At 44.8% G+C, this 26,040-nt stretch overlaps 1 protein-coding gene and 1 pseudogene across 1 annotated transcript in view; one reads left to right on the top strand and one right to left on the bottom strand.

Moving 5' to 3' along the window:
* LOC126355345 (uncharacterized) overlaps nt 1-26,040 on the top strand; it is a 708,215-nt gene that overhangs the window by 316,113 nt on the left and 366,062 nt on the right. The gene's annotated exons all lie outside the window — the stretch shown is intronic.
* Nucleotides 4,919-5,036, bottom strand: LOC126356668 (5S ribosomal RNA; annotated as a pseudogene).

Raw genomic sequence — 26,040 nt, 5'->3', positions numbered from 1 at the left:
CGAGGGAAGCCACCTTGGGAAAGGAGATGAAGGATGTAGAGGTGGAGGGTAGAAGGGACACAATGGTGAAGGCGTAGCAGTGGACAGAAGTTGGAGAGGAGCAACCAGGGCATGAGGGGGATCAAAGCGGTGGGAGGTGCAGAGGACATTGATATGTTCGAGGAAAAGAAGCAGATTGGGGAAAGAAATCAGGTTGTAGAGGATCCACTTGGAGGATGGGAGGTGTATACAGAAGGCGAGGCAGAGTGCATGGTGCTCGAGGATCTGGAGGGATTTTGGAAAGGGGAGGGGGGATATACAGGTGGGACAGGATGGGACGGATTAAGGATTTGTAGGTGTCGAGGATGGTAGAAGAGTTCAACCCCCATGTCCAGCCAGAGAGGAGTTTGAGGAGTTGGAAGCGGTTGTGGGCTTTGAATTGTATAGAGCAGGGATGAGGGATCCAGGTGAGGTGACAGACAATGGTGAGACCAAGGTAGGTGAGGGTGGGGAGAGGTGGACAGGATGGGTGCAGATGATAAGGGAGAAATCAAGGAGCCAGAAGGAGCGAGTGGTACGACCTACGATGATTGCCTGGAAGGACCGATTTTCAGGAACCACAGGTTACACCATGCACCAAAATGGTCAAGGTGATTCTGGAGAAGGCGTTGGGACTGTAGAAAGGTAGGAGCGAGGGCAAGGAAGGCGGTGTCATCGGCATACTGTAGGAGTTGGACTGGAAGGGGGGGGCGGGGTTTGGGGCATATCTTCCGTGTACAGAAGGTAGAGGAGAGGGGAGAGGACAGATGAGGCTTCTGGGTGTGAGCATTCCCTATAAATGGGTAGCCACAGCTGGCGCTCTGGTAGCTATGCTACTACGCTGTTGGTAGATGATGTTGAAACATGTGTCACCCCCAGGATGCATATGCCATCATCGGATTTCCAGGTGTATCTTTTTTTTATCCTGGCGGTGTGTAATTCAGCCTTTTGATGGAATCAAACGAAAATTGTTTTTCCCCTTTTTATTGGTGCTGTCGAAACAGGTAGACTAACAGCACGCGACTATTATTCGTGCGTGCGAAATGACTGTAGATGGTGAAGTATTATGAGCGAGTGTAAAACCGAGTTTGATAAGTGGCTCTCGGCATAAAGCGGCGTGCACCGGGCTACAGCGGCAGTAAAATCGAGAGAGCGGCCCGGCGAATTAGAGCGCTTTTACGCGGCGTCGCGAAAGCCGGCCGGAAACACGAGTCGGCCACGGCGGCTTTTAGCCGTCCTCGTAAAGGTGCTCTTTATGTGCCGCCTCACGGCTGCTAATGGTCGCCACGCTGCCGGAGAGTTTTCATGCTGCCTGGGGCCAGCGACGCTCTAAGGTCGCACTCTCCGTCTAACTGCGCCTTTACCCCCGTGAGAAAAACCGATAAGGAAACGGCAACGGGGCACAAGCTGCTGAATACCTTTCGACAAGCCTTATTACATTAGACGCTCGACCTGCTTTGTAAAGCTTTCCGGCGCCCTCAATAGAAGAGTTAATTCCGGGTGTCAACCCGACTTGATGACTCAGTTTTCAGCGACTACAGTGAGGAAAATGCAGAGACATGGCCAATCACACTAGCCCAGGAAAGGAAGATGGAAGTGGCGGAAATGAGGATGCTGAGGTGGATGTGTGGGGTAACAAGGAAGGACAGGATTAGAAATTAATTTGTTAGAGGAGCTGTGAAAATGGGACCTATGGGGAAAAGATACAAGAGAGCAGACTACGGTGGTGCGGTCACTTAAAGAGAAAAGGGGAAGAGTATATCGGAAACAGAGTTGAAGATATAGATATTGAAGGAGCGAGAAGGAGAGGAAGACCGAAGATGAGATGGAAGGGTTGAAATGGCTCTGAGCACTATGGGACTTAACTTCTTTGGTCATCAGTCCCCTAGAACTTAGAACTACTTGAGCCTAACTAACCTGACATCACACACATCCATGCCCGAGGCAGGTTTCTAACCTGCGACCGTAGCGGTAGCGCAGTTCCTGACTGTAGATCTTAGAACCGCTCGTCCACTCCGGACGGCGATGAGGTGGAAGGATAAGATATCCGTCGACCTACGTGACGTGGGACAAGGCGACGATGAAGAAGAAGTGAGAAAAAAGCACTAAAGCGCCAGAGAAACTGATAGACATGCGTGCTCAAATACAAAGATATATGAAAGGTCAGAATACGGCACTGCAGTCGGCAACGCCCGTATGAGACAAGTGTCTGGCGCAGTTGTTAGATCGATTACTGCTGCTACAGTGGCAGGTTATCAAGATTCGAGTGAGTTTGAACGTGGTGTTATAGTCGGCACACTAGCGATGGAGCACAGCATATCCGAGGTAGCGATGAAATGGGGATTTTGCCGTACGACATTTCACGGGTGTACGTTGAATATCAGGAATCCAGTACAACATCAAATCTCCGACATCGCTGCGACCGGAAAAGCATCCTGCAAGAACGGGACCGACGACGATTGAAGAGAACCGTTCAGCATGACAAAAGTGCAACTTTTTCGCAGGTTGCTGCAGATTTTAGTTCGGGGCCACCAACAAGTATCAGTGCAAGAACCATTCAACTAAACATAATCAATATGGACTTTCAGAGCCGGTGGTCCACTCGTGTACCTTTGATGACTGCACGACATAAAACTTTACGCCTCGTTTGGGCCCGTCAACGCAGACGTTGGAGTGTTGATGACTGGAAATAAGTTTACTGGTCCGAGATTCTCGTTTCAAATTGTACCGAGAGCATGGACGTGAACAGGAATGGAGACAACTTCATGAATCCATGGATCCTGAATGTCAGCAAGGGACTGTTCAAGCTGGGGGAGGCTCTGTAATGGTGTTGGGCGTGTACAGTTGTACTGATATGCGACCCCTGAAACTTCTAGATACGACTCTGCCAGGTGACACGTACGTTAGCATTCTGTCTGATCACCTGCATCGCCGGTCGGAGTGGCCGAGCGGTTCTAGGCGCTACAGTCTGGAACCGCGCGACCGCTACGGTCGCAGGTTCGAATCCGGCCTCGGGCATGGATTTGTGTGATGTCCTTAGGTTAGTTAAGTTTAAGTCGTTCTAAGTTCTAAGGGACTGATGACCTCAGCAGTTAAGTCCCATAGTGCTCAGAGCCATTTGAACCATTTGAACCATCACCTGCATCCATTGTCCATTGTACATTCCGACGGACTTCATAAATTCCAGGAGGACAGTGCTACACTCCAAAGCTGCAGAATTGCTATAGAGTGGCTCCAGGTATACTCCTCGGAGTTTAAACACTTCCGATAGCCACCAAACTCCCTAGACAGGAACATTATTGTGCATATCTGGAATGCCTACAATGTGCTATTCAGAAGAAATCGTACTCTTACGGATTTATAGGCAGCCCTGCAGGATTCATGGTGTCAGTTCCCTCCAGCACTACTTTAGACATTAGTCGAGTCCATGCCACGTTGTGATGCTGCAATTCTACGTGCTTAAGAGGCCCCTGCACGATATTAGGCAGGTGTACCAATTTCCTTGGCTCTTCAGTGTAGAAGCTGTTACACCATTACCAATTCGATCGAACGGTGCCATCCAACACTTCTGTATTCTTATGCCTGTGGAATACGTTGATTAAAATTTCAACCTTATGCGAGCTTATTTTCAGTATACAATGCACACATGCCTATACATGTTCCGTTAAGAGTGTGGCTATGAAAAATAGAAGTCGTGAATTAGCCTCAGCAAATCACTGTATTTATTCAACATCGAGTCACCCTGCATTAAAACATTGTTGAAATCGTTTTAAAGTGTTTTGTAACAGTTACTGTAGTGTTCTTTTGGAATTGCATTTAATACTGTGGAACAATCTTCTTGGCTGTCCTTAACTGCGTGGTAAAGGTGTTCTTTCATTGTCAACTTCAATCTGGAGAACAACCAGAAGTCGGCTATGGCCAAATGCGGCGAAAACGGACTGTGAAGCGCTTGCTAGCTAAAACCTTGCGCACGACCTTCACTTTGTGGATTAGGGCGTTGTCGTGGAGGAGTAACTAGGAATCTGAGTCTCGGTATTCGGGTCGAATTCGACGAATTCTTTCCCACAGGCACAAAACTTAACACAAGAGCTGATATTGCCTCATTGCTGGTTCAAATGGCTCTGAGCACTATGGGAATTAACATCTGAGGTCATCAGTCCCCTAGAACAACGTAAACCTATCTAACCTAAGAACATCACACGCAGCCATGCCCGAGGCAGGATTCGAACCTACGACCGTAGCGCTCGCGCGGTTCCGGACTGAAGCGCATAGGACCGCTCGGCCACAGCGCCGGCCCTCATTGCTCCACCGTCATTTTCCGACGAGTGTTAAGACACTGTCATCCTATCCTCCCACACATAAACAGTAAATTTTCCAGTATGTTCATTAGCTTCAAAAGCTTCGTGAGGCGTAATATAAACAAAAAATGTTTTTTCTTATCTTCATTTTCTCGGTGCTGGATGCAGTCACGTCTAGGGGTAGATTCTTTTTTTTAACTTTGAGTCTTAAAGTTTACATAATAATGTTTGAAGATTTGCCTGTCTTACTCATGAATTTTATTTTTGTCACATTTTTTCAATATCGCACCGTCTTTACAAATTCCACTTCTATAACACCACAAATTACATTGTTATTACCAGAAATAAAAGCATGACCGATTCCATCCGAGGTATGCCCACTACTACTAAACTCATTCTGCACTCCACTCCGTCTTCAGGCCACGAGTGGCCTACCGGAACCATCCGGCCGCCGTGTCCTTAGTGGAGGACGTGGATAGGAGGGGCGTGGGGTCAGCACACCGCTCTCCCGGTCGTTATGATGGTATTCTTGACCGAAGCCGCTACTATTCGGTCGAGTAGCTCCTCAATTGACATCAGGAGGCTGAGTGCACACCGAAAAATGGTAACAGCGCACGGCGGCCTGGATGGTCACCCATCCAAGTGCCGACCACGTCCGACAGCGCTTAACTTCGGTGATCTCACGGGAACCGGTGTATCCACTGCGGCAAGGCCGTTGCCAAGCTCATTCTGCGGTACTAACAATATTCCAAAGAGTTTACAAAACAAAAGGGTTTACAAACTTTTTTGACAAAAGGAGAATCCTCTTCAAGTTATATCATTATTTTATAAATGACTCCAGAAATAAATTTAATAAGTAGTCTTAGATCTTACGATTAATAATATAAATTTAAGTGTGCCAGATATTTCGTAATTTCAAATATTTCTAAAATAATGGTTATTTTAGCTGTACATATCGATTGTAACGAATTAATTTCTTTTTATGCACATTAGCCTGAAATATAATTCATTGTATACAAAATCATATTAAGTTCATTTTGTTAAATAGCTGAGATAAGGTTCACCTATACAAGAGTCGAAATTATTCCTAGCATCGGCTACTAATACAAAAAAGGGGGGACGCTTGAGGAGGGTGTCGCACTACAACACGCGGCCATGATCGCTACAGCGATGTTGACTTTCTACAAGGCTGCTGTTGAAACGTCAAGAATCGGAACGTCGCAATTCGCCACGAGACATCGTTGCAGTTTGGTATTTCACACGAGCAATCCTAACGGAACTGAGGTAATATTGTGTAATGGCTGTTGGTTGTACTAGAACCTTTCAGGTGGAGATCTCAGCACAGCAATGCCATAGCTCATGCATACGCAGCTTATCGTCATTTTTTTAACTTTGCGAAAGGACGAATAATAGGGCGCACGGCAACATCATACACACAGAACGGACAGACAGTTGCTGTAATGCAACGCCTAGTGATGAGGTGGGTTCAGGATAAAAGAGTGGCAAGAAGAGTAGATACGGGTCTTTACAGAGAAGTATCTCTTGAGTAGGACGTAGCATTGTTCCACCAGCTCTGACAATCAGACGAATGCCAGCAGCTTAACTCCAGGTGAAAGTTACAGGCAGAATGTCACCGTGAACTGTCAAGAACAGATTAATGGAAACTGTGTTCATATCTCGAGTTGCTGCGCATCATTTGCCTCTTACGCCACTGTCAACAGATATTTTCATGGCATAGTACCCATAGTCAGACTGGACATTTGACAATCTGGTGTTTCAGCGACGAGTCTCGCTTTCATGTCTGGCGTCCAGATCGAAACCAACGTGCCCCTTACTTCTGGTTTAGAATTTAATTACTGTTACTCGTTATTTATCGAGTCTTCCTTTTTTTCCATAGCACATGCACTTGCAACTTCTTTTGGTAAGCAGGCAGAGCCTCTTTACATCCTAATTCCACTAACGCGCAACGTTATGTGAAACCTTTTAAAGGATATGGCCCATTAAACTATATTAGAAGCGTAACTGATTACGATTTCACACGACTGTCAACGGGACTGAGGGTATCAAGATACTCTTCTTATTTCTCAGTGATACTGATTTTACAGAGGATGTGAGAAGGTGGCGGAATGTACGTGCAGGGAAAGGGGGGGGGGCGACGAATGAGAACTGAATTACTTTAAGTAAGATATTAACAGAGTTCCTAGATAACAGGACGCAGCATGTCATTTTCAATGGAGAGAAGTCTTCCGAACTAAGATTGATTTCAAGTGTGCCGCAGGGGAGTGTCGTAGGACCATTGCTATTCACAATATACATAAATGACGCTGTGGATAACATCGGAAGTTCACTGAGGCTTTTTGTGGATGATGCTGTGGTATATCGACAGGTTGAAACAATGGAAAATAGTACTGAAATGCTGGAGGATCTGCAACGAATTGACGCATGGTGCAGGGAATGGCAATTGAATCTCAATATAGACAAGTGTAATGTGCTGCGAATACATAGATAGAAAGATCCTTCACATTTATCTGCAATATAGCAACTGGAAGCTGTTAATTCCGTGAACTATCTGGAAGCAGGCATTAGGAGTGATTTAAAATGGAATGAACATATAATGTTGATAGTCGGTAAAGCGGATGCCAGACTGACTCATTGGAAGAATCCTAAGGAAATGCAATCCGAAAACAAAGGAAGTAGGTTACAGTACACGTGTTCGCCCACTGCTTGAATACTGCTCACCAGTGTGGGACCCGTACCAGATAGGGTTGATAGAAGAGGTAAAGAAGATCCAACGGAGAGCTGCACGCTTAGTTACAGGATCATTTAGTAATCGCGAAAGCGTTACGGTGTTGATAGATAAACTCCAGTGGAAGACTCTGCACCAGAGACGAACAGTAGCTAGATTCGGGCTTTTGTTGAAGTTTCGAGAACATACTTTCACCGAGGAGTCAAGCAGTATATTGCTACCTCCTACGGATATTTCGCGAGAGACCATGAGAATAAAATCAGAGAGATTTGAGCCCCCACAGAGGCGTACCGACAATCTTTCTTTCCACGAACAATACGAGACTGGAACAGAAGGGAGAACCAATTGAGGTACTCAAAGTACCCTCCACCGCACACCGTCAGGTGGCTTGAGGAGTATGGATGTAGATGTAGATGTAGAATTGGTCTTTGCGACAGGGGTGTGAGTTTCCAACAAATATCAGCCTGGGCAATGAATCATCAAGGGGGTGTACTTGTTAACGTAATAAGCTCTAAACACTCGTAACATCCCGACACTTGAACCATTTATACAAGTAAACTACGAGAAGGAAGTACACAAACAGGAGGTAACCCCACCACAGATGAATGAAAAAGCAAACCACAGATACTAAGTTCACCCTGCCCATTGGGATTCTAGTAATTCCAGCAGATTCTCGAACTACTAATGTCTCCCCGCCCTGCCTGTGTTCATAATTGTCAACAACTGGTGTAAAAAAAGACACTGTGGCAGTATTATGAGCAACCCGACACCTTAAATGTCATTCTGAGAAAAAAACAGAGATAATTGGTCAAAGTCGCCACAAACTTAGATATCGATCTTGGTACTCGTTCTAGCCAGTTTATAATGTTTAGATTAATCGTTAGTCTGATAGTTTGATTCAAAACACTGCACCCACGCTTTGCAAACGGAAATGCAATCGATCTTAGCAAAATTCTTTTCTACACGTGTTACCAGTGGATATTAACACTCTTCGAAGTTAAATTTAAGTAATTCAATAAACACCTACGTTGAATTGCAAAACAACGAAAACGGACTTGGAAGTTTGGAGGTTTGTGGCAAGGTCTTATGGGACCAAACTGCTGAGGTCATCGGTCCCTAAGCTTACGCACTACTTAAGCTAACTTAAACTAACTTACGCTAAGGCCAACACACACACCCATGCCCAAGGCAGGAGTGGAAGCTGCGACGAGAGGGAGCCGGGCCGACGGTGACGAGGCGCCTAGACCGGGCGGCTACACCGCGAGGCCAAACTGAACTGAACAGAATGAACTTATGTTAGAAATGGCCATGAGAGGTCTTGCTGACCTCATGATCATAACCTAACAGTTCTCTTCAAACATTTTAAATATTTACGTTAGCCTCCTTTTGACCGGCGGGTCTTTAAAGAGTGGAGGTCGGTCAGTCACCAAAACCACCTGGAACTCAAGGCGCTCGTACAATCCGGTGGGCGTCAGCAAACTCCCAGAAATTCGCTTTCTTGCTGCCACCGAAGTTACCAAACAATGTTCGAACAGGAAAGTCAGTGGAACTTTCCACAGCTTCCCGCGCTTGTTTTTATTTGACCAGTCACAGAGTGTAATTTTTAAAAAGAGCGGAAAGTTCGTTGCCTACGGCGAGCCCAAACCACAAGCGAGGCGTAAAAAATAAAATTCAACTGAAAATTACTGAGCCTCTACAAAGAAGGAATAAGGCAACATACTCTGATTCTCTAGTTTCAACTTCACGTTTAATTACTCTTTCATCTGTGCATTAAAGAGGTTGTTGCTGAGGTGATGCGTAGCAGAAGGGTAACATAGGATGCTGATGCGGGTTGATGCATAAGTTCGTTGCGTTTTTTCATAAGTCTATTAAACATAACAGATAGTCATAACAGACCCTCTAGTCATCAATTATACATTTTCATTCACTATTTACAACAGTCGGCCAACACTGAGGTAACTTTCCGATTCCAGATTGCAGAAATCAATTGAGTTTGAGTTGAAGAACTCGTCGATCCATGTTCGGAGAGCATTTTCATCCGGACGGTTGTTCGATAGAGAAGGAAAAACCTAAAAACCGAAAGGGCACAGGATCAAATGAATAAGATTCGTGCGTAATGACTTCTTAACCCCCAACTCTTGTATGGAGTTTGTCAGTCTCGCACAATGCGTTAGGGATTATCGTGGAGTACCATAACGCCGCCTAGATAGTCGTTGTTCTTTCACTACGTTTCTGTTGTTGGCAGTAAGTGTCAGCAGCGATGGTTACACCTCGGTGAAGCAATTTGTAGTACACCACACCGTCGCTATTCCACCAGATGCATAACATCTTTTGTAGGCGCGCGCAAGTCTTTGTACGGGAAGTTGCTGCTTTGTTTGGCCTCAACCATTCCTTTCTTCTCCTAATGGTAGGGTAAAGACACCATTTCTCGTCAGCAGTAAGGATACAGAATAGGAATGGCCGGTGTTTTTCACAATCCAATTGATGAAAAGCAATCAGAGATGCGCATATGGCCACCTGCTGATTTCTGTGATTTTGGCTTAGAGCATGCGGTACCCATACACCCAATCTTTGAACCTTTCCCATTGTATGCAAATGTCGCACGATGGTGTAATGATCACAGTTCACTAAATTTGCCAGTTTTCGAGTACACTGACTTTTATCAACTTTTAACAGAGGTGGAGCCCCTCCACGCCCACACCGGCATGATGGCCAACTCAAAAGGTCTACTGCCATATCTGCATAAGGGTTAGTTTTCACTAAAGTGAGGTGTCGCAGGACGTGGGTACTGCGATATTTGCGTACATCTGGTTAAGGTTAACCATTAACACGCGCTCATCTGGAGATAGATTGGGTCGAAGTCGAACGAAGAGTAGCGGTTTGAAGGGCTGAGCAAAAAAAGTACCAAGGCAAGAGCCAAGGGAATAAAACCTCTGCGATAGTTAGGTCGTGTGGTAAGAGCAGTAGTGAATGTGTTGCTGCCTGCGATAGGTCGTGCAAGGGTAGGCTTTGTTAGTAGTGGGTATGATGCATGTCAATACCTTTGACGTTGTGCGGTGATGTTGCTCGGTGGCTGCCGCTGGGTGCCGGTATTGAGCTCTCGCTCAGCGTCAGCAACCTGCAACAGTTAGGTTTATCCTCGTTTTTGTGTCCGATAGGTCACATATCGGATGCACAGTGTAGGGTGATGTTGGCGAATTGTTTGTGCGTCAGTGGGCGAGTTCGTCGGTGTCCCTGCTGTGGCCTGTTGGTCGGCTCTAATGGCAGCTGGTAACTTCCATTCAGTGTTGCTGATATGCAGGGGCTTGCCGACCTTTGTTGCTTGTTGGTGTATGTTAGTTTACAATAGGTGGCTATGCCCTAGCTAGTAGTGTCTTTGGCCGCTTGTGCTTCACATATGGTTGTGATGACTTCTATCAACGTCGATTAATGCGTTTAAACGATGGTCTTCCTGAACGTAGAGTGTCACTAAAGTGAAAACGATGTTTTCTAAAACGGTGAAACAATTTTCTTATCGTACTTTGTACAAAAGTATTATCGTTGCATACGACGAAAATTTTTCTTGCTGCTTCCTCTGCTGTCACCCGTCTACCGAACTCAAACAGAAGAATATGTCGAAAATGTTCCGATTTCTCCAGTTGACACTCTATTTTCTAGCATTCACAGCTTCACTTACGGTCTCCAAATGAGAAAATGGCAACAGCGAAGTACAAATATAAAATGACAATTGATAAATAAAACCTTAGCAATCTGAATGTTATGAACTTATGCACCAAACTACTGGTAAGACGGAATCAGTGGACAATTGTTCCTTAGACAAACTTTCTCCCAGTTATTATTTATGTAAAGCAAACAGCAGAAGAGAAACCTGCTACATAAACTGAACTTAAATTGAATACCCCTAACGAGTATTACGTGGAAAGGACCTGCTACAGTACACTTTCAAATAGATGACCTGGTGAAATGAACAGGAAGCAATGCCTCGCCAACTCTTGGAATCGTTGTATGGGGAGATACTAGATCGAACAACAGGACTGATTTGCTTATCGTTTGAAGGCAGGCTGAATGCTCTTCAGTAAACGGCAGGAATGGTGTCGTGTGACTAGGGCCTCCCGTCGGGTAGACCGTTCGCCGTGTGCAAGTCTTTCAATTTGACGCCATTTCAGCTACTTACTCGTCGATGGGGATGAAATGATGATGATTAGGACAACACAACACCCAGTCCCTGAGCGGAGAAAATCTCCGACCCAGCCGGAAATCGAACTCGGGCCCTTAGGATTGACAAAAAAAATGATTCAAATAGTTCTGAGCACCCTGGGACTTAACATCTGAGGTCACTAGTCCCATAGAACTTAGAACTAATTAAACCTTACTAACCTAAGGACATCACACACATCCATGCCCGAGGCAGGATTCGAACCTGCGACCGTAGCGGTCGCGCGGTTCCAGACTGAAGCGCCTCGAACCGCTCGGCCACTCCGGCCAGCTGGATTGACATTCTGTCCCGCTGCCACGCAGCTACCGGGGGCGGACGGCAGGAATGGTAAACCTGTTTCTTTATTCTTGATGAGCAGGATACCAGATGTCACTTTCCAGCAATGTAATAGAAGATCCCCACACAGCAGTTTACACCAAAAACAGCTAGAGGAATGTATGGATCCTTGACTGGCCTGCGTGATTTTTGATTTCTCTCTTAAATCATACGTCAAAGGCGGTGGACGGACACACTTTTTTACCAGCCACCTGCCAACAATGTTCATGAAATGAAATGACACAGCAGGTTCTTCAGACGTGGAAAGAAATTACAGACCAATAAGCTTAACATCGGTTTACTCCAGAATTCTAGAACATGTTCTGAGTTCGAATGTAATAAATTTCCTAGGCACCGATTTCTTAAGTAATAGAATCCAGTATGATATATGATCTGCCGGACAGGGTGGGCAGCAATGTGTGGTTGTTTGCTGATAGTGCTGTGGTGGACGAGAAGGTGTCGAAGATGAGTGACTGTGTGATAATACAAGTCGACACGGACAAACTTTCTAGTTCGTGAAATGAATGGCGACTAGCTCTGAATGTAGAAAACTGCATTAGCAAAAACAAACCTGTGATGTTCGCACACAGTATTAGTAATGTGCTGCTTGACGGAGCCATGTCGTTTAAATATCTGTGCGTAACGTTGCAAAGCGACATGAAACAGAACAAACAAGTGAGGGAAAGCAAATGGCAGACTTCAATTTACTGGGAGAAATTTAGGAAAGTGTGGTTCATCTTTAAAGGACACTGCATATAGGACGTTAGGGCGACCTGTTCTTAAATACTGCTCGAGTTTTTGGGATCCGCACTAGGTGGGACTAAAGGAAGACAGATACAATTCAGATGCAGGCTGCTAGATTTGTTACTGATAGGGTCGAACAATAAGCAAATGCTTCGGGAAATCAAATGGGAATCCCTGCAGGGAAGGTGACGTTCTTTTCAAGGAACACTACTGAGCAGATTTAGAGAACCGGCATTTGAAGCTGACTGCAGAATGAGCCTGCTGCTGTCAAAATAAATTTCGCGCAAGGATCGTGAAAACAAGATACGAGAAATTAGAAGTCATACTGAGCCATATAGACAGTCGATTTCCCTCGCTGTATCTCCTAGTGGGAACGGAGAGGAGACGACGAGTGGTGGTACAAGATACCCTGCAGCATGCACCATACTGTAGCTTGCGGAGTACCTACGTAGATGTAGCTGTAGAAATTCCTCAAGATGGAATTCACAGCCTGTTTGCTTTCATGCCACAGAGCATATGGACATCCATGAGAATGACACCCCATACGAATGTTGGAGGTAGACATCAGTTCTGAACAGAATTGAAGTTTAAACACGTAATAAGTTACACATTATATGATGAACATCTCTACAAAGTCTGATAAATATCTGGCAGATGCTTCAAGATGCAGCCGATTCCACTTCCATCAATGTATTTTGACGACTGATCTAGTCGTTTTCCTCTCGTCCTGCGATAGTCTTAAATGTAATCTGCAGTCTGTACTGCCATATCATTATGAAACGGATCTTGTTGTACTGTTCCATATTTTTCTCAATAAATTCCGGTACAGGATTTTTTTTTAAATTACTCTGCAGAAATAAGACTGTGGGTAACAAGCAGTTTCCTTGCATACTATCCTTTGTGCGACCTTAGACTGTACGAATGAGATATTATGTGAAGTAGCAGAAAGTTTTGGTCAGAGATCGTAGCATTGCATGAGTAGAGTGGTTCTGTGGTAGCATAGTACCAACCCCTAAACGCGAACAAGTTTGGCAAAGATAGTGTACAAGTCAGGAGGTCAGAGACGTGGCTAAGGCACGAGTATTGGCTCTGTCAGGATGGCGAACCATCCCCTTCACCACCTGTTGTACGAACAACGGTTGGGTGAGGTGTCCGCTGGTTCACTTGTTCCTTGGTAGCGGCGCTGGACAGACGTGCAAACGCAGCTCTCGATTTTAGTAATGTTAACAAAGGTATCAGAATGTCTCAAAACTGAAAATAATGAAGTTCATATGTTGAAATCAGGTGTGAAATTACCACCAAACCCCCATAAGGGAGTTTAATTTCATAATCTAGTCAAATTTCAGTAAGAACTTAGCGTTTTTGCCTTGGTCAGGCCACGCACCGTGGGCCTTAAGCTCACGGTCGTGTTATTGCTCTGCTTTTAATGGAAGCTCACTCATTTAATGTATTTTAATGTGGTTTTTCTTTTACAGTAATATTTTGGGAGATTTATATTTATTTTTCGTATGTTTTCTTTGTGCACTTGTTTCCCCGCCACGTGATCGCTTGGAGCAACCGCCACATTGGAAAATTGCAGTTTCGATCTGGGGAAGAAATTATCTTGTGTGTCCATATTTTTGCATTTTTGTTGGCTACCGCTACTTGGCCACGTGTTTGGAATAGTATTGATGTAATAGTTAATGTTCCTTGTGTCCCCCATAACTATTTGATTTGCTCACAATGAAGTGCGGTACGCAACATATACGAGTTAACCCACTTGCATCTATGAAAGTTCAGATTTTAATGCCCATTGATGAAATAAAGACTAGCAAAAGTTTCCGGTCATATTATAGTAAATGTTCTCCCCCCCCCCCTCCTCTGAGCTTCGTAATGTGGTGTTTCTGAAAGCAAGATTAAACCAAAATCGGCATTCGTAGTTACGCGCACCACTTGCTACCCCTTCTTCAGCGTAAGTTTTAACGAAAATTGAAATACTTAAGCAAATACTCCTCCGCCCTGACCACTGGGACAGCCGAACAGCACAATAACCCTGTGTTCGGTTGTGGGGTGGCGGTGGGGTGAATGGACTGCTGTAGCCTGTTGTGGGGTTGTGTACTACTGAGGGCTACGGCGGGGATGAAGCCTCTCCGTCGTTTCTAGGTCCTAACTTCAATACATTTCCTATTTTGAGGACAAATCGGTTTACATTTAAACACTCTGGGTGGGCTGTGTTGTTTTCATTGGGAAGACTTTCCATGTCTGCGCAATGCGGTTGCAAACCTGAAAGTCTTTCGATCGACACATACGGGTGGGAAGCTTGTTTCGATTATGAAACTAAATAAGTCATAATTACGTGGCAACATGAGAGCTAAACTCTATGAAATCTTAGTGTCTGTCCTTATTCCATCAGTTTGTACCAGATAAAAATTGTATTACGTCTTCAGTGCACCAAAAACAATGAAATAATGCCGAAAATTTATTTATTCCTGATGCTTGATATTGAAAAATATGAGATCAAGTCGTATGCACTGCGCCTGCATCACCATTTCAATGTGTCGCTTTCTCACTTTTCCCCTCTTCCTATTCCTCACACTCAGACAGTGTGGTTTGGCAGTGCCTGAAATGTGTAACCAGATGAGAAAGCTGCGGCATGTAATTAAAAGCACGGCTTGCACTCTAAATTCTTCACCATCCATGTCTTAATTAGTAGATTATGATAGCAAAATTATTAATATAATTATAGGAACTGTGAAAATCAAACTTTGGTTTGCCTTTTGAAGCCCTTAGACAGGCAGCCAGGTACTGTAACCTGGTAATATACGGCCTGTAACGGTATTTTTATGTGTGGTTCCTTAATACACTACTGGCCATTAAAATTGCTACACCAAGAAGAAATGCAGATGATAAACGGATATTCATTATAGAAATATATTATACTAGAACTGACATGTGATTACATTTTCACGCAATTTGGGTGCATAGATCCTGAGAAATCAGTACCCAGAACAATCACCTCTGGCTGTAATAACGGGCTTGATACGTCTGGGCATTGAGTCCAACAGAGCTTGGATGGCGAGTACAGGTACAGCTGCCCATGCAGCTTCAACACGATACCACAGTTCATCAAGAGTAGTCACTGGCGTATTGTGACGAGCCAGACGCTCGGCCACAATTCACCAGACGTTTTCAGTTGGTGAGAGATCTGGAGAATGTGCTGGCCAGGGCAGCAGTCGAACATTTTCTGTATCCAGAAAGGCCCGTACAGGACCTGCAACATGCGGTAGTGCATTATCCTGCTGAATTGTAGGGTTTCGCAGGGGTCGAATGAAGGGTAGAGCCACGGGTGGTAACAAATCTGAAATGTTACGCCCACTGTTCAAAGTGCCGACAATGCGAACAAGAGGTGAGCGAGACATGTAACCAGTGGCACCCCATCGCATCACGCCGGGTGATATGCCAGTATGGCGATGACGAATACACAGTTACAATGTGCGTTCACCGCGATGTCGCCAAACACGGATGCGAGCATCATGATGCTGCAAACAGAACCTGGATTCATCCAAAAAAATGACGTTTTGCCTTTCGTGTACCTAGGTTCATCGTTGAGTACACCATCGCAGGCGCTCCTGTCTGTGATGCAGCGTCAAGGGTAACCGCAGCCATGGTCTCCGAACTGATCCATGCTGCTGCAAACGTCGTCGAAATGTTCGTGCAGATGACTGTTGTCTTGCAAACGTCCCCATTTGTTGACTCAGGGATCGAGACGTGGCTGCACGATCCGTTACAGTCATTCAGATAAGATGCCTGTCATGTCGTCTGTTAGTGATACGAGGCCGTTGGGATCCAACACAGCGTTCCGTATTACTCCCCTGAACCCACCGATTCCATATTCTGCTAACAGTCATTGGATCTCGATCAACGCGAGCAGCAATGTCGCGATACGATAAACTGCAATCGCGATAAGTTACAATCCGAGGTTTCTCAAAGTCGGAAACGTGATGGTACGCATTTGTCCTCCTTACACGAGGCATCACAACAGCGTTTCACCAGGCAACGCATGTCAACTGCTGTTTGTTTATTAGAAATTAGTTGGAAACTTTACTCATGTAAGCACGTTGTAGGTGCCGCCACGGGCGCTAACCTTGTGTGAATGCTCTAAAAAGCTAATTATTTGCATATCACAGCATCTTCTTCCTGTCGGTTAAATTTCGCGTCTGTAGCACGTCGTGTTCGTGGTGTAGCAATTTTAATGGCCAGTAGTGTATGTGTAGCCGAGCGGTCTCAGTTGCCTTCCCATGGTTCGCGAGGCTGCCACCGCCGAAGGTTCGAGTTCTCCATCGGGCATAATGCGTGTGTTGTCCTTAGCGAAGGTTAGTTTAATCCAGATTAAATAGTGTGTAAGCCTAGGGACCGATGACCTCAGCAAACTGGTTCAAATGGCTCTGAGCACTATGGGACTTAACATCTGAGGTCATTAGTCCTCTAGAACTTAGAACTACTTAAACCTAACTAACCTAAGGACATCACACAACACCCAGTCATCACGAGGCAGAGAAAATCCCTGACCCCGCCGGGAATCGAACGCGCGAATCCGGGCGCGGGAAGCGAGAACGCTACCGCACGACCACGAGCTGCGGACCACCTCAGCAGTTTGGTCCCGTAAGAGCCTACCACAAATTTCTAAAACACGTCATGTGTTGATTATTTTTTCTTTGCATCGAACAGAATTCCCACAAATGCGTCACAATCTTCACGACTTGATGTTTTCTGCATGGTTGTAACTGCACCACTAAGTGGACTATACCTGTCAGTATAGATTAATCGATTTTCATCCGTGCCGCCACACATACCTAAAAACATATGACTTGTAATATCTATAATTGTAAATCAGCAGATGATGTAAATAGTGATATCATAAGATTTTCACTCTGCAGTAGAGTGTGCGCTGATTTGAAACTTCCTGGCAGATTAAAACTGTGTGCCGGACCGAGACTCGAACTCGGGACCTTTGCCTTTCGCTGGCAAGTGTTCTACCAACTTTTTTTTTAAGTCTTATTTTGTTCGCTTTCGTTCGTTACCTTGGCTCGGGGCGGACGCCGTAAGACATCCGTTTCAGTTCGTTGTTGATCGGTGCACTCAGTTTTTTTTATTACAGATGACAGCTAACCCTCTGACCGAACACGCAGAGCTACCGTGCAGGCCCAGGTGAGCTACCCAAACACGATTCACGGCCTGTCCTCACAGCTATACTTCTGCCAGTTTGGAAGTTTGGAAGGTGGGAGGTGAGGTACTGGCAGAAGTAGGACTGGCCGTGAGTCGTGCTTGGGTAGCTCAGTTGATAGAGCACTTGCCCGCGAAAGGCAAAGGTCCCGAGTTCGAGTCTCAATCCTGCACACAGTTTTAATCTGCCAGGAAGTTTCAGTGATATAATGTTCACCATCCTCAGTCACCAGAATAATACATGCACTCATATTCGTTATACCCCGTATATTAGTAATAGGGGTCTTGTTTTCTCTTATGGCGTGCAAAGACTTTAATGCCGCGCCTCTTCGGAACAGGGGATGATATCGCCCCGCTCTCACGATGAGAATGCGTTTCTGTTGCGGTACCACGATATTTTGCGCGAGCTGTACCTCGAACGGCTCCGCGCTCCCTATCAACATCGCTGAATAGCTTTGACAGAGATCGGTGCATGCTTATGACCCTGCAGTAAGATAGAGGTCGGTAAGAGTCGGTAGGATTTCCCGCGCGACCCTTCACTCTTCTACATGAGGAGGCCCGCGCGACCCTTCACTCATCTGCACGAGGAGGCGGCCAGCGAGCGCCGCCGTAAAGGTCACGGTCACGAGAGGCGAGGTTTTTACTCACTGCTATCTGGCTCGCGCCCCTGTGAGTAATTAATCTGGCTGACGGCGCCCGCCCTAATGAACAGCCACAGTGGTCTGTTCTGGCTACCCCCGTGCCAGCGCCGTCCGCCATTCAGCGCACTCGCCCCCCGTCCCGTCTACGTCAGCGTCGCCGGCGCTCGTGAGTCATTAATCTCGGCTGCGCGGCGCACAAACACTCCCGTTGCAGCCAACTGTTCCCCCAGCAATTAGCGGGTCCTCCTCCCACCAGAATGGGGACTTGTCTCTCTACGTCAGAAACCAACGTTGCTACGGTCGCCTGCGTGTAAGCAGCAGCTCGCGTTACAACCTGTCACCATTTGTAGCGCCACAAGAGTGCTTTCTTGGTCTTCCTCCCGTCTCTTTCTTGACTTTTTGGCATACTGCCTTGGAGAAGGTGACGCTATCGTCAAAACTGTGTGGTGTGCGCTGCGAGATCCAGTGATCAAACAGCAGCTTCAAGTGTCAGCCCAGTTGTGGAGCTCTTAAACAGTTTAAATCAGCCAGTGAGATGTCTTGCTAGAACAAGTTGAGGCATAGAGCGAAAACAAGAACTAAAGGCAATTCTTCCAATCCATAAAATATCGGAATCGTGGATTTCAGAGCCCAGCTTTTTTCATTAGAACTTAAATATCTTCAACGTTTCGCCGCCCTGCCAGCATCTGTATAAATACTAATTTTAATTTTAATAATTAACAGCCTCAGTTGCACCGTTTACCTACATGTATGATCATACAGTTTATGCGCAGGCACAAGGTACTGCGTCCGCCTAGGCGGGCCTGATGACGCTACAGTCAGTTTCTGTACAGAACCAGTGGCTGCCGCATCGCGGTCGCGAAGTGGGGCCGACGCAGTTCCAGATAAGTTTTATAGTCTGACGATGATTTTTGGATTTGTAGTTTTAGCTTGACGATGTCCACTATGGACAAACGGTAGTTATTGTTATTCTGAAGAAGGTTGGGTGATCCCGACTGAAATCTAGGTATATTCTAGGTAAACAGTGCAACTGGGGCTGTTAATTATTATAATTTAATTTTTTTCATTAGAGATAAGAATGACAACTTGATAAATGACAAGGAAAGAATAGTAGAAAGATGGAAAGAATACTCAGAACTGTTGAATCGCCCAGACCAAGATGAGATATTACCTGCAAGCACTGCGGAGAAAAGGAAAGATGAAGTAGAGTGGGAAGTTAGTGAAGAAGACGTGAAGATCGCAATCAGAGGAGTCAGAAACAACAAAGCCCCAGGGGAGGACAGAATAACATCAGAATTAATCAAGATAGGAGGTGAGAGCTTACACTTAGAGATATATAAGCTGATCCAATAGATATGGAAGAAGGAGACACTGCAAGAAGAATGCAAATGGCTATAATATGCACCGGTTCTAGGCGCTTCAGTCTGGAACCGCGCGACCGCTACGGTCGCAGGTTCGAATCCTGCCTCGAGCATGGATGTGTGTGATGTCCTTAGGTTAGTTAGGTTTAAGTAGTTCTAAGTTCTAGGGGACTGATGACCTCAGATGTTAAGTCCCAGGCCGGCCGCTGTGGTCTCGCGGTTAAGGCGCTCATTCCGGAACCGCGCGACTGCTACGGTCGCAGGTTCGAATCCTGCCTCGGGCATGGATGTGTGTGATGTCTTTAGGTTAGTTAGGTTTAGGTAGTTCTCAGTTCCAGGGGACTGATGACCACAGAGGTTAAGTCCCATAGTGCTCAGAGCCATTTTTTATAATATGCCCACTATACAAGAAGGGAAGCAAAATGGAAATCGGTATTACAGAGAAATCAGCTTGTTGAATGAAACGTATGAGGTGCTGCCCATCATTATCCTCAGAAAATTGCCACCATTCAGAGAGAACAACATACAGGAGTACCAAGCTGGCTTTCGACCAAACCGGTCGATAATAGATCACATTTTCACACAGACAATTGTTTAAAAAGCACTAGGAATATGATAAAGATATCTACAACCTGTTCGTCGATTTTCAACGTGCATATGACAGCATCCACAGAAATAGCCTATGCAATGCAATGCGTGTCTTCAGAATCCCTGAGAAGCCAGTGAGTATGGTGCAAGCTTGTACGGAAGGGTCAAAGGCAGCAGTACGTTTCCAAGGAGCCACATCAGAAACATTGAAGATTGAGACAGGCCTCAGGCAAGGGGATGCTCTCTCATGTGTTCTGTTCAATGTCATCTTAGAGAAAGTAATAAAAGAGTATAGGGAACAGGAGCGGGCTGGAGTAGAGATGCACGGCAACTTGAGTTGTCTCGCTTATGCAGAAGAGATAGTACTACTAAGTGCATCAAAGCACGAGCTGAAAGAAATGTACCAGAAAATGGACAATTATGCACAGAAGGTGGAGCTCAATGTGAATCGAGACAGAACAGAATTAATGCAATTAGTGCAATTGGGAAGAAGACAAGAGCGGAATTTCTTGAGATAGATGGCAAGAGGTTCAAGAGAGTACACCAGTTCAAATACTTGGGATCTTGGTTTACCACGGACAACAACATAAACATGAACATCAAGGAAAGAATAGCAGGGGGAATGAAATGCATGCATTCCCTCAAGAGACGCTCCGCTCTAATCGTTCTCAGTGAACACTTAGATGAATATCTACAACACAGTGATATGCCCAGCGGTAATGTACGGTTCAGAAACATGAAGCACGACTAAGCGAGAAAGGGAAAAAATATTAATATTTGAAAGAAGAGTAATGAGGAAGATGTGGGGACCCGTTTTATATAACGGAGAATGGAGGAGGAAGAAAAACGAGGAAATCTACCTTCTGATGCGACAACCAACTATCCTACAGAAGATAAAGAGAAAAAGAATACAATGTGTGCCATGTAGCCAGTATGCCGCATGGAAGACAGGCGAAGATGGCACTAGCGGGGAAACGAAACACCCCACTGGACGATCAAGGAAGCGCTGGATGGACGACCTGGCGAAGGACCTAGCAGCCCTGGGAATTGAAGACACCTGGAGGAACCGGGCACAAAACAGGAAGGAATGGAGGCAGTTTGTGGAAGCAGCGCGTGGTATGCTGGGCCTGTGATCGCTGAATATCGGTCTATCCATCCATCTGTCTATCAGTGAGTGCCGCGTTAGGTACTTCAGTGGGAATGGCAATTACAGGATTCGGACAGACAAACATAGGTACAGGCAATGTAAATGTGAAGAAAACTAGGGTAACAGAAAAAAATTATCTTATTTCATCTTGGTCAGTGATAAAGGTAAATACAAAAAAAAAATATTCAGGAAAAGAAAGGCATACTCCATACAAGTAATTTGGAAATTAAATCAATAGTAAGTGCAAGTGAGCTGAAGCGAAATTGGTACAGTAAAATAAATTGTCGCCAAAAGGACAGATTCGGCATATGTCAAATCAAACACATTTCAACCGTCTAATTTCCAAACTGTTATTTCTATTGGTTACCAGTTTCGGCGATTTATTACGTCATCTTCAGGTCATCTGACCGATGTGTGGGAAGACTCCAACGTCGGTTCCGCTCAAAATGGGGCCAGACTGGTATCTATAGATTTCTGCTTGATACAAGATGATCGCTGTACCAAGCAGACATCTACAGATACCAATCGGGCCCCACTTTGACCGGAACTGCGGTTGGAATCGTCGTACATATCGGTCATGGCGAAGTAAATCGCCGAAACTGGTAACAAAATAAAATAACAGTTTGGAAATTAGACGGATGAAAGGCGTTTGATTTGACATTCTATTCTGAGCACCCGAGTTTCGTAACCGTCTCTGAAACGATGGACATACAGAGATTCAACGTATGAAAAAGTCAAAATAACTTTAGGTTAAATTAAATGCAGATGCGTCGACACTGAGAAGGCAAAATAAATTCTACTATGAAACGCAGAGAAGGGAACGTATAGGTGAAAAGAACACACTGAGGGCATCTACGAAGATTATGAGCTGTTTGCTGACGTGGCAGAAGAACAAGAAGAAAAAGAAGAAGAAGAAGTGTGCATCGATTTGGAAAACATAGGGGCTACTCTATTAAAGTCAGAGCTTTACAGAGTTCTGGAAGACTTGCGATCAAGCAAGGCTACCGGCATATATAAAGTTCCATCCGAATTTCTAGAATCATTCGAGGAAGTGGCAGCAAAATGGCTATTCAAGCAAGTGTGTAGAACCTGTGTGTAGAACCTGTGTGTAGAACCTGTGAGCACATTCAGGAGAACGTTATCCACACAGTGCCGAAGACAGTAACGGTAGACAAATGAGAGAACCAACGAGCTTAACAGTACATGCAACCAAGTTGCTGACAAGAACAATACGCTCTAAGAAAAAAAAATAAGATTTACCACAAACGAGTTATCCGAATGGAACGGAAGTCGGTTCGTGTATACAGGTTGGAGAAAAAATTCGCGCACTCGGACTTCGCAATGCGATTCCTGATAGTTGTTGTTGTTGTTGTTGTCTTCAGTCCTGAGACTGGTTTGATGCAGCTCTCCATGCTACTCTATCCTGTGCAAGCTGCTTCATCTCCCAGTACCTACTGCAACCTACATCCTTCTGAATCTGCTTAGTGTACTCATCTCTCGGTCTCTCTCTACAATTTTTACCCTCCACGCTGCCCTCCAATGCTAAATTTGTGGTCCCTTGATGCCTCAAAACATGTCCTACCAACCGATCCCTTCTTCTAGTCAAGTTGTGCCACAAACTTCTCTTCTCCCCAATCCTATTCAATACCTCCTCATTAGTTACGTGATCTATCCACCTTATCTTCAGTATTCTTCTGTAGCACCACATTTCAAAAGCTTCTATTCTCTTCTTGTCCAAACTAGTTATCGTCCATGTTTCACTTCCATACATGGCTACACTCCAAACAAATACTTTCAGAAACGACTTCCTGATACATAAATCTATATTCGATGTTAACAAATTTCTCTTTTTCAGAAACGCTTTCCTTGCCATTGCCAGTCTACATTTTATATCCTCTCTACTTCGACCATCATCAGTTATTTTACTTCCTAAATAGCAAAACTCCTTTACTACTTTAAGTGTCTCATTTCCTAATCTAATTCCCTCAGCATCACCCGATTTAATTTGACTACATTCCATTATCCTCGTTTTGCTTTTGTTAATGTTCATCTTATATCCTCCTTTCAAGACACTGTCCATTCCGTTCAACTGCTCTTCCAAGTCCTTTGCCGTCTCTGACAGAATTACAATGTCATCGGCGAACCTCAAAGTTTTTACTTCGTCTCCCTGTATTTTAATACCTACTCCAAATTTTTCTTTTGTTTCCTTTACTGCTTGCTCAATATACAGATTGAATAACATCGCGGAGAGGCTACAACCCTGTCTCACTCCTTTCCCAACCACTGCTTCCCTTTCATGCCCCTCGACTCTTATTACTGCCATCTGGTTTCTGTACAAATTATAAATAGCCTTTCGCTCCCTGTATTTTACCCCTGCCACCTTTAGAATTTGAAAAAGAGTATTCCAGTCAACATTGTCAAAAGCTTTCTCTAAGTCTACAAATGCTAGAAACGTAGGTTTGCCTTTTCTTAATCTTTCTTCTAAGATAAGTCGTAAGGTCAGTATTGCCTCACGTGTTCCAACATTTCGACGGAATCCAAACTGATCCTCCCCAAGGTCTGCATCTACCAGTTTTTCCATTCGTCTGTAAAGAATTCGCGTTAGTATTTTGCAGCCGTGGCTTATTAAACTGATAGTTCGGTAATTTTCACATCTGTCAGCACCTGCTTTCTTTGGGATTGGAATTATTATATTCTTCTTGAAGTCTGAGGGTATTTCGCCTGTCTCATACATCTTGCTCACCAGCTGGTAGAGTTTTGTCATGACTGGCTCTCCCAAGGCCGTCAGTAGTTCTAATGGAATGTTGTCTACTCCGGGGGCCTTGTTTCGACTCAGGTCTTTCAGTGCTCTGTCAAACTCTTCACGCAGTATCGTATCTCCCATTTCGTCTTCATCTACATCCTCTTCTATTTCCATAATATTGTCCTCAAGTACATCGCTCTTGTATAAACCTTCTATATACTCCTTCCACCTTTCTGCCTTCCCTTCTTTGCTTAGAACTGGGCTGCCATCTGAGCTCTTGATATTCATACAGGTGGTTCTCTTCTCTCCAAAGGTCTCTTTAATTTTCCTGTAGGCAGTATCTATCTTACCCCTAGTGAGATAAGCTTCTACATCCTTACATTTGTCCTCTAGCCATCCCTGTTTAGCCATTTTGCACTTCCTGTCGATCTCATTTTTGAGACGTTTGTATTCCTTTTTGCCTGCTTCATTTACTGCATTTTTATATTTTCTCCTTTCATCAATTAAATTCAATATTTCTTCTGTTACCCAAGGATTTCTAGCAGCCCTCGTCTTTGTACCTACTTTATCCTCTGCTGCCTTCACTACTACATCCCTCAGAGCTACCCATTCTTCTTCTACTGTATTTCTTTCCCCTATTCCTGTCAATTGTTCCCTTATGCTCTCTCTGAAACTCTGTACAACCTCTGGTTCTTTCAGTTTATCCAGGTCCCATCTCCTTAATTTCCCACATTTTTGCAGTTTCTTCAGTTTTAATCTACAGGTCATAACCAATAGATTGTGGTCAGAGTCCACATCTGCCCCTGGAAATGTCTTACAACTTAAAACCTGGTTCCTAAATCTCTGTCTTACCATTATATAATCTATCTGATACCTTTTAGTATCTCCAGGGTTCTTCCACGTATACAACCTTCTTTCATGGTTCTTAAACCAAGTGTTAGCTATGATTAAGTTGTGCTCTGTGCAAAATTCTACTAAGCGGCTTCCTCTTTCATTTCTTAGCCCCAATCCATATTCACCTACTATGTTTCCTTCTCTCCCTTTTCCTACACTCGAATTCCAGTCACCCATTACTATTAAATTTTCGTCTCCCTTCACTATCTGAATAATTTATTTTATTTCATCGTACATTTCTTCAATTTCTTCATCATCTGCAGAGCTAGTTGGCATATAAACTTGTACTACTGTAGTAGGTGTGGGCTTTGTATCTATCTTGGCCACAATAATGCGTTCACTATGCTGTTTGTAGTAGCTTACCCGCATTCCTATTTTCCTATTCATTATTAAACCTACTCCTGCATTACCCCTGTTTGATTTTGTGTTTATAACCCTGTAGTCACCTGACCAGAAGTCTTGTTCCTCCTGCCACCGAACTTCACTAATTCCCACTATATCTAACTTTAACCTATCCATTTCCCTTTTTAAATTTTCTAACCTACCTGCCCGATTAAGGGATCTGACATTCCACGCTCCGATCCGTAGAACGCCAGTTTTCTTTCTCCTGATAACGACATCCTCCTGAGTAGTCCCCGCCCGGAGATCCGAATGGGGGACAATTTTACCTCCGGAATATTTTACCCAAGAGGATGCCATCATCATTTAATCATACAGTAAAGCTGCATGTCCTCGGGAAAAATTACGGCCGTAGTTTCCCCTTGCTTTCAGCCGTTCGCAGTACCAGCACAGCAAGGCCGTTTTGGTTAATGTTGCAAGGCCAGATCAGTCAATCATCTAGACTGTTGCCCCTGCAACTACTGAAAAGGCTGCTGCCCCTCTTCAGGAACCACACGTTTGTCTGGCCTCTCAACAGATACCCCTCCGTTGTGGTTGCACCTACGGTACGGCCATCTGTATCGCTGAGGCACGCAAGCCTCCCCACCAACGGCAAGGTCCATGGTTCATGGGGGGAGGTTCCTGATAGTAACAATACAAAAATGTCTCTCACTGAATTTCGTCCTGCGCATATTTCCGGCAGTAAATGGACGACAGAGATTGGTAATCTGGCGACATCATAATCACAT

This window comes from Schistocerca gregaria, chromosome 3 (assembly GCF_023897955.1).
Source record: "Schistocerca gregaria isolate iqSchGreg1 chromosome 3, iqSchGreg1.2, whole genome shotgun sequence".
NCBI classification, from domain to species: domain Eukaryota; kingdom Metazoa; phylum Arthropoda; class Insecta; order Orthoptera; family Acrididae; genus Schistocerca; species Schistocerca gregaria.
This window is presented reverse-complemented; position numbering and strand designations above follow the sequence as displayed.